Below are 17,580 nucleotides of genomic sequence, written 5' to 3' on the forward strand. Positions count from 1 at the left end.
TCAGGTTGTCACACACAACTTGGCTCCATTCACTAAAAGAAACGGAGATGAAATGCCATAAGAACCTGGAGGGATTTCACAGGGTAATTGGAAGGTCTCCCCGCTCTTGCCGGTATTGTAGATGAAACCATGGATGCCACAGATAGAAAAATCTTTTATTACATGCCATTTTTGCCAGCTGTACTAGTGCTTACAATAAGTCACTTACCAATACTCCGAGGAATTACTTCTTCCCTGTTCTGTATAACCATACGGCTCCTCCCCCAGCATCTCTGGCCCCTGCATTGCGCACAAAGGCCCCCATTGCCCATAAAACGGTCGGCTTTGTAAGAGCATGTCATGAACACATACATTTTCCCTCCGCCACTGCGCTCCTTGGTTGTGTGCAGTGTTCTGCTATGAAGGAAACAGAGTGATGTGTTTGTCATATATTCCTCAATAGCCAGCCAGGGGCTGGAGATCGCTGGGATAGTAGCTGAATGTAGCACAATGACATTTAAAACTTAGCTTTTAATAATAGGTAATAAAAAGCTCAGAAAACAAAGAAAAAAAGAAAAACGGGGGTATATATTCAATACACATACACAGCGGCTGCCATCTTAGTGTCCATGCTATCATATAAGGTAACAAAATGGTATATAGTCCATTGTCCGGGACTCACTTCACTCAGGATCATAGCTCTCTATTCTTGCAGCTGGGTGTATCCAAGGAAAAGGTATAGTCAATTGCATTACATCCGACAGGCCTCTTGCTGTCTATTCACAATTTCCTGCAGACGGTATATATCTATGTCCATAGGCCTCTTATTATAGCACATCCATTTTGCACTTGTATCATTGCACATATATCCACATAGCAGTTATTATCTGGGGCAAAACAGAGTGTCCATATAGCCACATATATATCAGATATAGCTAGGTATTAGTTATGTTATGCAAACTGGAAAATTGCTGCTCCTCTGAACCAGGACCTGATCATTGCATAAGGTGCAGGATATCATGTATGGCAGCATAGATAATATTGCACAGTTGAAAAGCTATTGCACATATCCTATTGCCCAGTTCATAGAGATATTCCACAAATCTTGTTGCATAGTTCATGGGAATATTGCACATGTAATAATTTCACTTATGATGTATATTGCACTGTATAATTAGGATGTGGTATTAGCAAAGAAAACCTATTCCAGTGTAACAATGTGCACAGTGGGTGCTATACAATCTAACAAACCTGAACTTGCTTCATTCATGTATCCGGGTTAGCATCAGGTGGCTACTTCTTAGCGCCAATATTCAGATTCAGTTTATATTTGATGCGTTTCCCGCTGTTGGGTTTATCAGGAATCTTCGTTCTAACAGCCTTGGTTTTGCATAGGTAGTTGCTTGCTTTATCGTGCATCCGACATGACACTGATGGGGGCCCATGTCTCTCTGTGTTATTTGAGCTAGTCTTATATATCATCATAGGCCCAACCCCCTTCATTCATTACCTGCACTACACACCTGTCCTCGTCATCATGTAGTCAGTCCGTTTTCTCACCTAGCCGGCGTGTCAGCTGATCTAGTGGAGGCGTGTATGTTGTGCAGGGTCACGGGATTGCTGACTTGTAACTCCATGTCTCGTTTTCAATTCCGTTGTCTAGCAACCTGAATGGCTTGCGTATCAACTACACGGACTAGGTGATCACAAGGTAAGTGATAGCTAACTTCTGTGTGGTATATATAGTCAAGCTATATTAGGGATGCACCATATATGGGAAAAAGCAGGGGAGGGGAGAATGTGACAAGGGGAGGGGAGAATGTGACAGGGGGAGGGGGAATGTGACAGAGGAGGAGGGGGGAATGTGACAGGGGGAGGGGAATGTGACATAGGGAGAAAATGTGATGGGAGAAGATGTGCCCATAAGGGGAGAATGTGATAGGGGGAGATAGAAATTAAATAGGGAGATGTGAAATGGGCGGTGGGCATAAAATGGGTGGATAGTTGTAAAATGGAGGAGATTGGACATGAAATGGCGGGATTTCACCCTTTATTATATTGCACTGCATATCGAAATTGCAATATTTAGGCCCGCAATCGCACATTTTCCCCATATCGCGCAGCCCTAAGCTATATTATAAACAGCTATATTATCAACGGACATCGGTGCCGATATCGACCCTGCCATTCTATATTCTCTATCTAGACCCATATAGTAACATAAACATGATTAACCACTGTATCTCCATACATTTTGGCATTATTCTACTGTTTACTTCAGCTAAGATATTAATACTTAAAAGAACAAAAGGGAAAAGAAAAGGGAAGAACAGATCAGGTTATTGCAACATTATATAACTGCAAAAATTGTTCAAAAAATTTATAGAAATTGTACAAAAATATCCTGATCCCTAATTCATTCAATAGTGTGCCCCCTCATCACAGGGCAATAGTATCACATTATCCCCTTCTATTTATAAAAAGCATGAGTGGGAAATAAAATTACTAAGACCTTGGGGCTTCACTGATTGTATTCTAAAGGTCCATTCTGCCTCTCTTTGAAGTAGGAGTTTATCCCATCCCCCCCTCTGTGGGGGCTTGACTACTTCAATTTCATGTGCCCTTAAGCCACTACTGTTGCTGTAATGATATTTTTTGAAATGTACGGCAACTGTCATATTGCTTTCGTTGACAATGTCACCCACATGTTCTTGCAAACTTTTTTTAAGGGGTCTAAACGTTTTACCCACATAGCTTTTTTTTTTTTAGAGATGAGCGAACTTACAGTAAATTCGATTCGTCACGAACTTCTCAGCTTCGGCGGTTGCTGACTTTTCCTGCATAAATTAGTTCAGCTTTCCGGTGCTCCGGTGGGCTGGAAAAGGTGGATATAGTCCTAGGAAAGAGTCTCCTAGGACTGTATCCACCTTTTCCAGCCCACGGGAGCACCGGAAAGCTGAACTAATTTATGCAGGAAAAGTCAGCAACTGCCGAGCCGAGAAGTTTGTGACGAATCGAATTTACTGTAAGTTCGCTCATCTCTAAGCTTTTTGGGCATGGGCATGTATATCAAATTATCCCCTTCTATTTATAAAAAGCAAGAGTAGGAAATAAACTCATTCAGACCTTGGGGCTTTACTGATTGTATTCTAAAAGTCCCCTCTGCCTCTCTTTAAAATAGGATGTTCCTAGGATATTCCTCACCAGTGGACTCACTTTTGAACGTTTTACTTGGTGCTACATACCTACATGCAGAACATTACCTGCACGGATATGTGCCTAGTATTTTGCTTTTTAGCCATGCATCTGGTGCCCCAATTGGTGCAAGATAACTATTAGTTAGATTTCCCCCCCCCCTTCTGTATGTTATAGAGGGTGAGTCAGGGATCAAATCAGTGATCATAGTATCGGGCTTGAGAATGTCCCAAAAGGACAATATGATTTTACAAACCTCAACAGCTTTCTCATCATATGTCCCTATAATTCTAGGGAGTTCTTGTTTTTGCTCACTTTTTTGGGGGGACAGCAGGTTGTTCCTGTTACTCATTGGGGCTCTTGTAAATGCTTTTTTGAGGGTTCTAATGGGATACCCTCTTTTTAAGGTGCTTACGTAATTCTGAAGCTTTTTTCTTAAATTCCTCCAGTGTGGATCAATTGCGCCGCACTCGCAGGTATTGACCAGTTGGAATACCCCGCTTCAGTGGAGGTGGGTGACAGCTCTCCCACTGAAGCAGGGTATTCAAGCGGTCTCTTTTTGGTAAATGGTAGTAAGGATCTGTTGGTTACTCGCTATCCAGATCTTTAGATCTAAGAATATAAATTCTTGTTTACTGATGGTATATGTAAACGTAAGGCCCATATCATTTTGATTTAACTTGGCGAAAAATTTCATACAGGACTCTTCTGATGACGTCCTTATGAGGAAGACATCATCTATGTACCGGATCCATAAATTAATGGATCCGGTCCTTAGAGACATCTCCTCAGTGAAGATCCAGATAATAACTGCTATGTGGATATATGTGCAATGATACAAGTGCAAAACTCATGTGCTATAATGAGGCCTCTTGACAAATATATATACTGTCTGCAGGACAGTAACTAGACAGCAAGAGGCCTCTGGGATGTAATGTAATTGATTATACCTTCTCTTTGGATACACCCAGCTGCAAGAATAGAGAGGTATAATCCTGAGCGAAGTGAGTCCCGGACAATGGACTATATACCATTCTGTTACCTTATATGATATATGACAGCATGGACACTAAGATGGCTATGTATGTGTATTGAATATATACCCCCTTTTTTTCTTTGTTTTCTGAGCTTTTTATTACCTATTAATCTCATTGTGCTATCAGTGCTACATATATATGCATGAGATAAATGTGTTGGATGTGTTACAACACATATCAGCGCCTGAGAAGCAGCTGAATGGTTATAAAAAATGGGCCAAATACAGCCTCAGGGTATTGGTAAGTGACTTATTATAAGCATGAATACAGTCTGCAAAAAGTTTTATAAAAAGGTGGCCAACCCCTTTAGAGGCAATCTGCAAGCATTTTTGCGGTAGCAAAACAGATGACAGCCCTAAGAAAAGGTTAGTGCATATATATCTGCAGCTAAGGCTGCTAAGCAGTCAAGAGCTCCATGTAATGGAAGCATCCTGGTCCCCACTTTCACCAATGATTGACAGCTCTAGTCATTTTCTGATTGGCTGCTACAGCTGTCAATCATTGGCAAGAGGTGGGTCCAGTTTGGGGGGTGGGGGGGTGGCTACTTGAACACCACGCTAGGATAACACTGATCTACAAGATCGATGCTCATTTAGAGCATCCATCAGTCTATCTAATAGGGCCCAAGAAGATGAGGGTTCTAAACAAAGGATGCTCCTCTATCTAATTCTCTGTGCTTTATTGTTTGTAATTAGACTATACTTTGCTTATATCCACATGTGAAAGATTTGTTCCCGTCTTATTCATCACATGAGGGCTTGCATAAAATAACCTGTTGGGGACGGAGGGCCCTTGCGCCCCGATGCTGAAGGACAGGCCTGTCCACTCTCCGCATTTCCGATCACCGCTGCTCACCGGGCGGTGATCAGAATGGGATGACTGCTGATATCTATTAGCAGGCATCCTGTGGCAATGCCTAGGGGGGTCAATAAGGACCGGCGAATCACGGCATTTTCGGGCCAATGGGGTCACTGGTGACCGGGAAAATAAGGGTGATCAGTGTTGTCTGAGACAGCACAGATCACCTCACCCTGAAGGATAGGAGTGGGGTGGTAGGGTTGCCACCCCACTCTTATCCCTGCTTGTGGTCGGTCGGAAGTGACCGACCAATGGCAGATAAAAGCAGGGGGGTATTCAGAGTTCAGTTCCCCTGTTCTGCCCGCCACTCCAAGTCTGGGCAGAGTGGGGGAACAATCTGTGGCGGTGGTGGCAGCAATACGCGGCAGGACGGGTCCAGCAGCGACAGCAATCAGGTGCATAACTACAACTCCCAGCATGCCCAAAGTCTGTAAGGGCATGCTGTGGGTTGTAGTTTTGCAACAGCTGGAGGCACACTGGTTTGTAAACACTAGCATACACACACACACACACAACAGGGACTACAACTCCCAACACGTGTCATTCAGGAGTCCCCCCTCCCCCTTCACATATACTATGGGGGAGATTTATCAAAACCTGTCCAGAGGAAAACTTGCCCAGTTGCCCAAAGCAACCAATCAGCTTGCTGGTTTCATTTTTATGAAGGCCTGTGAAAAATGAAAGAAGCAATCTGATTGGTTGCTATGGGCAACTGGGCAAGTTTTCCTCTGGACAGGTTTTGATAAATCTCCCCCATAGAGATCATTCCCAGTATTCCCCTGCAGTCCCCTGCAGTCCATACATCCCCAGCCCGTGCACCTTTCTCATCCTCCCCTTCAGATAACACTTATCTTCTGTGTGTTTCTTCTGCTGTGCAGACCTGTGTCCTTAGAATACAGAGCAGGGGGAGGGGAAGTGAGGAGCTGTGTACTCAGCTGGATGAGATGAGGGGGCGTGGCTTATTACTCTCATGCAGACAAAGAAAAAAAAAAACTGTGACATCTTGTCCACAACAGACTCAGAACTGTGGACAACAGTAAAAGAAAACCCTCTGAACTACAGAACTTCCTGCCCAACAAACAGGTAAGAAAAACACACACATGCTGCCAAAACATATAACACATGTATAATGCAAAAAAACTCAACTTACAAAGAAGATGCCATATAGTCAAAAAAATTAACCACCGGAGTACCCCTTTGAGGTCTGTTACCTAACTCAGTGTTTCCCAACCTCTTCCTCCAGCTGTTGCAAAACTACAACTCCCAGCACGCACAGTCTGTCAGTGCATGCTGAGAGTTGTAGTTTTGCAACAGCTGGAGGTTTGCGCCCCCCCCCCCCCCCCGTGCAGAAAAAAAAATCACTCACATGTGACCCCATTTTGGAAACTACACCCCTGAAGGAATGTAATAAGGGGTGCAGTGAGCATTTACACCCCACAGGTGTCTAAAAGATTTTTGGAACAGTGGTCTGTGAAAATGAACACTCTAATTTTTCATTTGCACAGCCTACTGTTCCAAAAATCTGCACCAGTGGGTGTGAATGCTCATTGTTACATTCCGTGAACAGTGTAGTTTCCAAAATGGGGTCACATGTGAGGCGGTCCACTGTTTTGGCATCATGGGGGCTTTGTAAACGCACATGCCCTTACTTCAATTCCAGCCAAATTCTCTCTCCAAAAGCCAAATTTTGCTCCTTCTCTGAGCATTGTAGTGCACCTGCAGATAACTTTATGTCCACATATGGGGTTTTCCCATACTCAGAAGAAATGGGGTTACAAATTTTAGGGGTGATTTTTTCCTATTAACTTTTGTGAAAATAAATTTGAGGAAAAAAACAAATGTTCCTCAATCACCTGTGTAAATATTTTGGGAGTTTTTTTTTTCTCCTTTTACCCCTTGTAAAAATAAAAAAAATGGGACTACAAGAACATGTTAGTGTAAAAATGTAGATTTTGAGTGTAAATTAAAATTTTTATTGTAAAAAAATGAAGATTTTGAATTTTCTCCTCCACTTTGCTGCTATTCCTGTGAAACACCTAAAGGGTTAAACTTTCTGAATGTCATTTTGAATACTTTCAGGGGTGCAGTTTTTAAAATGGGGTAATATGTGGGGAATTTCTTACAGAAAGGCCCCTCAAATCCACTTCAAACTGAATTCAGATTTTTTATTTTTCATGAAAATTTGGAAAATTGCTACTATACTTTGAAGTCCTCTAATGTCTTCAAAAAGTAAAAACATGTCAACTTTTTGATGCCAACATAAAGTATACATATTGGGGGAGATTTATCAAAACCTGTCCAGAGGAAAAGTTGCATAGTTGCCCATAGCAACCAATCAGATTGCTTCTTTCATTTTTCAGATGCCTTGTTAAAAATGAAAGAAGCAACCTGATTGGTTGCTATGTGCAACTCAGCAACCTTTCCTCTGGACAGGTTTGGACATATCGCCCCCATTGTATATGTGAATCAATATATCATTTATTTCGTATGACCATTTTCCTTACAAGCAGAGAGTTTCAAAGTCATAAAAATGCTAAATGTTCATGAATTTATGGAGAAAGAAATGATAACAAGTATCAATGAAAATTTGCCAGTAACAAAGTAAAAAAAAAAACATCTCGGAATCATATTGATAAGTAAAAGCATCTCAGAGTAGTTATTGCATTAAAGGACAACTGTAGTGGTCAAAAATCCCTGCCCAAATGTTCCCCAAACAAAAGTTATACAATTCTGTCTATTAGTTCTATTTACCTATATGCAGCCGTTTCTGAGATATTAGAGTTGCCAGCATAGCCCAGTAGTCCTGCGTCCGTCCCCTATTCATTACATTGCAGCCGCCATCTTGGGGACGGAGATCTCTTCCTCCCAGCAGTGTTTGTGCTCCCCCTAGCCTCTGTCAGGTCCTCCCTGCTTATGCATATGCATGAGCGGGTGCTTTCTGAGGCAGCCATAGGCTCATCCTCAGAAACGCCCCTATCTGTAAGATTGAAGCAGGGGGAGAATAAGGACGTCCACAGCTCCTCCCCCCTCCCCTGCTCTGTCTACATAGGACCTCACTTATCACAGGGAGGATTCAAGTTTTCATGGGGGAAAACACAGAGCAAACCACAGAGCAGGGAGGGGGGGACGTGTGTGTGAAGGAGACATATTACACTGCACGGGCTGGTGGTGTATAGACTACAGGGAATAAATATCATACTGGAGATGATTCTGTGTGTGAGGGGGGGGGGGGGGGGGACTACTGAATGACACATGCTGGGAGTTGTAGTCCCTGTTATGTGTGTGTGTGTGTGTATGCCAATGTTTCCCAACCAGGGAATGCTGGGAGTAGTAGTTTTGCAACATCTGGAGGCACCCTGGTTGGGAAACACTGGTGTATGAACTACAACTCCCAGGAGATTACAGAGATACAATAGAGGTGTTTGTGAACTACAACTCCCAGGAGACTACAGAGATACAATATAGGTGTTGGTGAACTACAACTCCCAGGAGACTACAGAGATACAATACAGGTGTTGGTGAACTACAACTCCCAGCCAGGAGACTACAGAGATACAATATAGGTGTTGGGGAACTACAACTCCCAGGAGACTACAGAGATAAAATAGAGGTGTTGGTGAACTACAACCCCCAGGAAACTACAGAGATACAATATAGGTGTTGGTGAACTACAACTCCCAGGAGACTACAGAGATACAATACAGGTGTTGGTGAACTACAACTCCCAGCCAGGAGACTACAGAGATACAATATAGGTGTTGGGGAACTACAACTCCCAGGAGATTACAGAGATACAATAGAGGTGTTGGTGAACTACAACTCCCAGGAGACTAAATAGATACAATAGAGGTGTTGGGGAACTACAACTCCCAGGAGACTACAGAGATACAATAGAGGTGTTGGTGAACTACAACTCCCAGGAGACTACATAGATACAATAGAGGTGTTGGTGAACTACAAATCCCAGGAGACTACTGAGATACAATAGAGGTGTTGGTGAACTACAACTCCCAGGAGACTACTTGTGTGATTGAGTGTATACAGGAGAGCCGAGTGTGATTGTGTGTATACAGCAGAGCTGAGTGTGTGATTGTGTGTATACAGCAGAGCCTCTGCTCTGCTGTATACACTCGATCACACACTCAGCTCTGCTGTATACACACGATCACACACTCGGCTCTGCTGTATGCACCTGATCACACACTCGGCTCTGCTGAATAGACACAATCACACTCGGCTCTCCTATATACACTCGATCACACACTCAGCTCTGCTGTATACACACGATCACACTCTCTCTCCTGCTGTATACACACACATTCACACACTCGGCTCTGCTGTATACATATGATCACACATTCGGCTCTACTTTATACACTCGAACAGCAGAAAGCTGTCACGGCATGCTTGGATGTATAGTCTTACAACAGCTGGAGTCACCTTTGCAACTCCAAGCATGCACATACAGCAGAAAGCTGACAGGGCATGCTGGGATTTGTAGTCTTGCAACAGCTGGAGGCACCACTGGAATTCCCAGCATGCCCAAACAGCATATTAAATAACTGGGCATGCTTGGAGTTGTAGTTGTGAAAAAGGTGGAGGGACCCCTATCAGGACAGTTTTATAGACAAACAATTATGTGTTTTTTTTTACCATTTTTCCTTTCACTCTCCACTCTCCAGTGTCCACACTACAGTGAGCACGGAGGCAGCTGCTTCATCACTGGACAGGAGCCAGCATGGGGAGGGGGAGATGAGCAGAAGGGGAGGGTGTATGCATAGGGAAGGGAGATGTGGGCGTTACAATATAATAATATGCTCGGGGGGATAGAACAGGGGGAGGGCAGCAGCTTACAGGAAGTAAGCACAAGGCATGATGGGAGATGTAGTTTTTCTTTCACTTGTCCTCAGTAATTCATGTGCTGATAGCGGGAGAACGGCTGGGCCAATTTTGATGGGGGAGACATCGTTGGAAAGGTCTTTCAAAGACCTATTAAATGAGGTAAAAAAAAAGTTTTTTTGCCCAGCACTGCAGATGTACTTTAAGTGACAGAGGTCAGATTTTCAAAAAATGCTCTCGTCCTTAAGGTCAAAATGGGCTTTGTCCCCAAGGGGTTAAAGAGTATGCTGTGAAAACAACATCACTCAGATGCATATAACTTTAAATGCAGGAACTACTGCCACATGTGAATATAAACTTAAAGGGGTATTCTGACTTAAGTACTTATCGCCCAAGTAAGTGTCATAACGGTGGGTGGGTTTGGGGTATGACTACTGGGAACCCCTGGAATATAACACCCTGCGGATTAGGAATAAATCAAATTATCCCTTTAAAATGTGGATGCAAACATTACATAATGTTAACCCCTTAAAGAAGATATCCCATGCAGCAAAGAAAAAAAAAACACCTAGCCATTCCATAGTATATTCACCTACCACCTCTCTGACATGTTTGTGATTTTTTTTCCGGCCCCCATTCACCAGCTATTCAGCTCATAAATTTCAGTTACTTCCTGGTTATGGTGGCTATGCCTGTGATCTCAAAGACTACATTTCCCTGCATGCACTGCTCACATTTCCTGCTCTCAGCTGCCTGAGCAGAGAGCTTGTTACCACCCCTAACTTATGTTAGTCACTCCCACATAACACTGAGCTCCAATCATAGCCTTATACAGCAGGGTGGCCGCGAGGAAACAAAATGTTATCTCAGTGCTCAGAGAGAGGGACCCTGGAGTGGAAGCTGCAGTTTTACACTGTAAAATCACTCCCTCCCCCTCCTCCTCTCAGTGAAATAGCTTTACAGTGGCACAATCACCTCCCCCCTTCTCTGCCCTGCACTCCTCTCTCTCCAGTGCTCAGTGTGACAGCTCCCTCCCCTCCCCCCTCTCCTCCGTTCTCAGTGTAAAAACATTAGCAAGGAGAGGGGAGAGAATCAGCCTGTTTGCTGACTCTGCTATGATCTGAATCAGCCGGCGTATAGGCAGTGCTGCTCAGCCAATCACTGCAGAACAGAGGGAGGACAGTAAATATTCATCAGATGGGAGGGGCTAAGGCCAAGCACAGGAGCTCTCTGCAGCACAGGGGTTTTCTGGGTAATTGTCACGTCACGGCCCCTGGATGCTGCTGATAACAGCCTGAATAGGGGGTCGAAAGTCATGAAAAACTGGAACAGCTGCATTTCCTGTCAGACAGAAGAATGCAGATAAAGCTTGTTTCTAAGCAGCATTGGTAATGGAAGTGATTTACAAACATATATAACTTTACCTTCTGCACTAAAAGCTGAACAATTTTTTACTGTGAGACTTGTCCTTTAAGTTTTTTTCTTTTGCACTTTCGTTTTTTCCTCCTCACCTTCTAAAAATCATAGCTCTTTCAGTTTTCCACCTACAGACCTATATGAGGGCTTGTTTTATGCGCTACCAATTTTACTTTGTAATGACATCAATCATTTCACCAAAAAATCTACAGTGAACCAAGAAAAATAAATTTGTGGGGCAAAATTGAAAAAACAAACAAACAAAAAAAAGGCCAATTTATACCTTTTGGGGGCAGTGCACTTTTGCATAAAAAGGACACCTTATCTTTATTTTGTAGATCCATAAGATTAAAATTATACCCAGCTTATATAGTTTTTTTTTTACTTCCTTAAAAAAATTATTACTTTTTGTATTAAAATTTGCATATTTAAGACTTTATTTTTCCATATACGGGGATGTATGAGGGCTAATATTTTGCGCTGTGATCTCTAGTTTTTATCAGTACTATTTTTGTTTAGATGTGACTTTTTGATAGCTTTTTATACATTTTTTTAGTGTATACAGAGTGACCAAAAATACGCAGTTCTGGACTTTGGAATTTTTTAAGGTATACGTCATTGTCCGTGCGGGTTAATAAACATTATATTTTTAGTTCGAATATTACATGTGCACAGTGTAGTAATGTTATTAAGAGTGATAACTTATTACATCCACACTCTGGAGAGGTTATCAAACTCAAACATTTCAGTACCTGTGACTCAAAGAACGTGATCTACACTATTAAATGTCCATGTGGTCTCCTATACGTCGTGGGAAACCACCCAGCGTGTAGGGGACCGCATCAACAGACATAAATCATCAATTAGATGTAGGAATTTGTTGTATCCCATCCCGTCCCATTTTGAGAAAATGGGTCATAATGTGTCACAGCTACGGTATCAGGTCATTGATCAGGTACAAAATCCTAGGAGGGGAGGTGATATTAAATCTTTATTGAGGAAAAAGGAGGCGTACTGGATCCACCGCTTGTCTACTTTAGAACCTAGAGGCCTCAGGAACTGGTCACAGCAGGAACAATTAACAGCTTTAAAACAGGGTTAGATACATTCCTGGAACAAAATAACATTAATGCTTATGCAGAATTATAAAACTACATCCCTTTCCCTTATCCCCTTACACCCTTCACTTCAATTCCCTGGTTGGACTTGATGGACGTATGTCTTTTTTCAACCATACTAACTATGTAACTATGTAAATAAGTCTAAATAGAATTGTCTTCTTTCTTGTAAAAAGGTTTTTATTGAAAAATTTATTTTGCTATGTTTTTAATAAAGTTTTTTTCTCATTATATCTTAGATCTGTCAGTAAGGGGATGTACCAGAGGCATGCAAGCTAGATAAGACCAGTAGATATGTTCATATACATTTTGATTACTAGGAATTTATTATGTCTATGTGATAGTAATTGACAAGTATTGTTTGTAAATAATTTGGTAACCATGCCAACGCCCAATGACCGGTAGTGGGAAGGGCTTCCTTGTATATATATATACCATGATGATGTCTTGAGCATGTATGTCAGTCTGATAAAGGCTTTGGCCGAAACGCGTCATATTGTGTTTGCACCGTGTTTTAATAAACACATTTCACTTGGCAGAAGACTAAAGTGAGTGCCGGGATTGTTCTTTCTGACATTACATGCTATTCTGAAGTCTGTGATCCACAAATACACCCAGATCCTTCTCTACCAGTGACTCTGCCAGTTTAATCCCCCCTAAGGCATACGACGCATGCATGTTATTAGTACCCAGATGCATAACTTTACATTTATGCACATTGAACCTCATTTGCCAAGTGGATTCCTAGATACTTAGTCTATCCAAGTCATCTTGTAACTTATACACATCCTCTATAGACTGTACTGTGCTACAAAGCTTGGTGTCATCTGCAAAGATAGAAACAGAGCTGTTAATACCATCCTCTATATCATTGATAAATAAATTAAACAACAGCGGGACCAGTACAGAACCTTGGGGTACACCACTAATTACCGGGGACCAATCAGAGTACGAATCATTGACCACCACTCTCTGGGTACAATCCATGAGCCAGTGTTCAATCCAGTTACAAACTAAAGTTTCCAAGCCCAAAGACCTTAACTTACTGTCCCTCATAGACGTCTGACAGGTATCAAATGCTTTAGCAAAATCCAGAAACACTATATCCACAGCCATTCCTCTGTCAAGGCTTCTACTCACCTCTTCATAAAAGCAAATTAGATTGGTTTTACAACTTCTATCCTTAGTAAACCCATGCTGGTTATCACTTATAATACTATTATCCCCTATGTATTCCTGTATGTAATCCCTTATAAGTTGTCAATATTCGGCAGGCTGGAGGTGGATCCTCTGTGTCAGAGAGGGATTGGCGTGGACCGTGTCGGTGGACCGGTTCTAAGTTGCTACTGGTTTTCACCAGAGCCCGCCGCCAAGCGGGATGGACTTGCAGCGGCGGTAGCAACCAGGTCGTATCCACCGGCAACGGCTCAACCTCTCTGACTGCTGAGATAGGCGCGGTACAAGGGATTAGACAAGAGCAGGGTCGGACGTAGCAGAAGGTCAGGGCAGGCAGCAAGGCTCGTAGTCAGGGGCAACGGCAAGAGGTCTGGAACACAGGCTAGGAACACACAAGGAACGCTTTCACTGGCACAATGGCAACAAGATCCGGCAAGGAAGTGCAGGGGAAGTGAGGTAATATAGGGAAGTGCACAGGTGAAGACACTAATTAAAACCCATGTGCCAATCAGTGGCGCACCGGCCCTTTAAATCGCAAAGACCCGGCGCGCGCGCCCTAGGGAGCGGGGCCGCGCGCACCGGGACAGCACAGACGGGGAACGAGTCTGGTAAGCGGGTCGGGATGCGCACCGCGAGCGGGCGCGTCCCGCATCGCGAAACGCATCCCGGGTGGGGACATTATCGCAGCGCACCCGGTCAGCGGGTCTGACCGGGGCGCTGCGAACAGGAGAACGCCGTGAGCGCTCCGGGGAGGAGCGGGGACCCGGAGCGCTCAGCGTAAGATAAGTCCTTCAAACAATTTACCCACAATGCATGTTAAACTTACCGGTCTATCATTGCCTGGCGAAGACCTAGAACCCTTCTTGAAGATTGGTACCACATTCACCTTGCGCCAGTCCCTTGGCACAATACCAGACACCAGAGAATCTCTAAATATCATGAACAAGGGTACAGATATTACTGAACTTACCTCTCTAAAAACTCTTGGGTGTAGTCCATCCGGTCCTGGAGATTTGCTTACATTTACTTTACTTAACTTACCTTGTACCATTTCTACATAAAGCCAGTTCAGTACATTACATGATGTGTTACCAGCACTGACCTGTCCAATGTCAGCTCCTTCTTCCTTAGTATATACAGAACTAAAGAACCCATTCAGTAGCTCCGCCTTCTCTTGATCGCCCGTGACAACCTCCCCATTATCATTATTAAGGAGTCCTACATGCTCTGTCCTTGGTTTTTTGTATTTATTTATCTAAAAAAATATTTAGGATTAGTTTTGCTTTCTTTGGCCACCTGTCTCTCATTTTGAATTTTTGCTGTTTTTATTACATTTTTACAGATTTTATTAAAGCTCCTTGTACTGTTTAAATGTTATAGCTGACCCATCAGATTTGAATTTTCTGAAGGCTATTTTTTTTGTTGTTTATTGCTCTTTTAACATAATTTGTCAGCCATGTAGGATTTAGTTTTAATCGTTTATATTTGTTCCCCTTCTGTATCAGTATTTGAGAACACCTCCCCCAGTCTATGTCCTGTAGTGCAGATCTCAGCCCAGGGAAATTTGCCTTTTTAAAGTTATATGTTTTTGCCTTCCCCGTCTCTTTGTTTTCTACATTTTAAGTCAAAAGTAACTATATTGTGGTCGCTATTACCAAGGTTTTCCCTCACGGTTACATTACCAACCAGCTCTGCGTTGTTGGAAATGATCAGATCCAACAAGGCATCACTTCTTGTTGGGTCCTCCACAAACTGGCCCATAAAAATATCCTGCAATAAATTTAGGAAATATCGCCCCTTTGTAGTTTTAGCCAGCCCTCGACCCCAATCTATATCTGGATAGTTAAAATCTCCCATTATTACCAATGTACCTGCCCATACTTATTAGCGATATGGTTGTCTTTTGCTCTTTCTGACACCAGACATCTACCATTTAATCTTTTTTGATATTGAGCTGAGGACTTATAACCTTTATTCATTTTTTTATTTCATCTCTCTGTGGGGGAGAGCTTTAGTTAACCTCGCTCATTTTTTGTGGTTGAGCTACACATAACTACTCCTATTTTTCACAAAGTAGAATATGTTACGAAAAAACTATCTCGGAATCAGAATGAAAAGTAAAAGCATCCCAGAGTTATTAATGCTTAAAGTGACAGTGGTCAGAATTGCAAAAAATGCTCCTGTCCTTCGGGTTAAAATGGGCTCCGTCCCCAAGGGGTTAAAAGTACACTTAAATAAAAACAAGCTATAAAGTATTAATTTTAAATACTCACACGACCACGTCCTCTGCCACGAACAACGAGGCCTCGATCTTCCTCGTTTTTGCTGAGGCTCGGGACGCTATTTAAAAAAAAGTTAATATATTTAATAAACGGTATACAACATTTTAAAAAAACTGTAGTATAATTGTGCAATACATACTGGTTCAGGCTCTTTGGAAGGCCTATCCTGGGAGTCCTTGGGGGCCGACACATGCGGGACTCTAACTCTCTCCTCCTCGGATTCCTCATGTGATTGATGAGATGGAATATAATCAGACTATGAAATAAAGTTATATAAAAATATACAGTATTTAAAAGCGTATAACAGTAATTTTATATGCAAAAATCTTTAGCATATAGTCTATACGCCAATAAACTTTTTCTGGCCCTGCCAAAGCAGCTACAGTTCAATGATTTAAGGCGGATGCTTTAAATCAATGAACTGCAGCAGCGTTTGCGGGTCCAGAGACCTGCTGCCGCTGCCTGCTTCTCTTCCCCTGCCTATCCTGGGGCCAGGGACCACCCCCGTCGCTGCCCCATTGCCTCCCCCATACCCTGTTTTATAATTACCTGTTCCCGGGGTCCGCACTGCTTCTGGCTCCGGTGGCGTACTGTGCTATTGCTGTGCGCTGCGCAATGACGAATGAAGCCCTCAATGCGACGTCACTGTCAGCAGCCCACAGTGAAAGCTAAGGACGCCGCCGGAGGCAGAAGCAGCGCGGACCTTGTAAACAGGTAAATATAAAACTGGGCATGGGGGAGGCAATGGGGCAGCGGCGGCGGCAATCTCTGGCCCTAGGACAGGCAGGGGGAGAGAAGCGGGCAGCGGCGTCTGCGGTCTCTGACTGCACAAAAGGCACTGCAGTTCATTCATTTAAAACGCCCGTTTGAAATCATTGATCTGCAGCATCTTCTGCATGGCCAGAAACGCTATCAGGGTATACCTGCGCGCGCGCACACACACACACACACACACACACACACACGCACCCTCATTTTACGAAGGATATTAAAAAGCTTTTTTTAACACAAATTGCCTTTGAAAAATGAGGGTGCGTGTTATAGGCCGCTGCGTGGTATACCATGATGAATACGGTAATTTAATAATATTATATATATGATTAAAAAAAAATTAAATTAACCTTTGGGCTTCTGGTCTTTGTTGCAGAATCCTCTGCAGAAGCATCATTCAGATGATTCAATCGGAAGTTGTTCCGGTATATGCTTCTGCAAAAAAAAAAAAAAAAATTATTAGTTATTATCTATACATCCCAAACATTTTAAAAAATACCTTTTTGGACTTGGTTTCTTGTGTATGATGCCTTTTGCTTGTTTTTTTTCTTTGTGGAACACTGTGTGTCTAGAAAAAGAAGAAAAAAAAGTGTTGTAACACATTGAAAAAAATTGACTGGCCACTTGAATACCAATTATTAAAAATAATATCATAAATGAATTTATAATAATAATAAAAAAAAAATATTTAAGCAAAATAAAATTATAATACACTGGAGCTTGAAGAATCTTGGGAACTTTCAGATTCTGAGGAATTGCATTGGTGGTGGTGGTAGCTTCTGAAAAATACAAATAAAAAAATGATATACAATTTCAGAAAGAAGATCAATTAAAGAATGTAAAAAATTGTAAATCATTTAAAATGATGATAACTCACCTTTTTTGATGCTTTATTTTTTTCGTCCATTT

The 17,580-nt window shown here is 42.4% G+C and overlaps 1 protein-coding gene across 6 annotated transcripts in view; it reads right to left on the reverse strand.

Annotated features, from left to right (window-relative positions):
• The window catches only part of NOX1 (NADPH oxidase 1), a 182,202-nt gene extending 164,897 nt beyond the window's left edge, over window positions 1-17,305 (reverse strand). For 3 of the 6 annotated variants that reach the window (XM_056541286.1, XM_056541282.1, XM_056541284.1), the window contains exon 1: window positions 7,821-8,197. The gene's annotated coding sequence lies outside the window, so the exon portion shown is untranslated. Of the gene's footprint in view, window positions 1-7,820; window positions 8,198-9,722; window positions 14,076-15,891; window positions 15,959-16,039; window positions 16,157-17,021; window positions 17,107-17,170 lie in introns of those variants that run through there. The other 3 variants (XM_056541281.1, XM_056541279.1, XM_056541285.1) reach the window with 2 other exon arrangements.
• Window positions 17,306-17,580: the final 275 nt, after the last annotated feature.

The sequence above is a fragment of the Hyla sarda genome, chromosome 9 (genome assembly GCF_029499605.1).
Source record: "Hyla sarda isolate aHylSar1 chromosome 9, aHylSar1.hap1, whole genome shotgun sequence".
NCBI lineage: Eukaryota > Metazoa > Chordata > Amphibia > Anura > Hylidae > Hyla > Hyla sarda.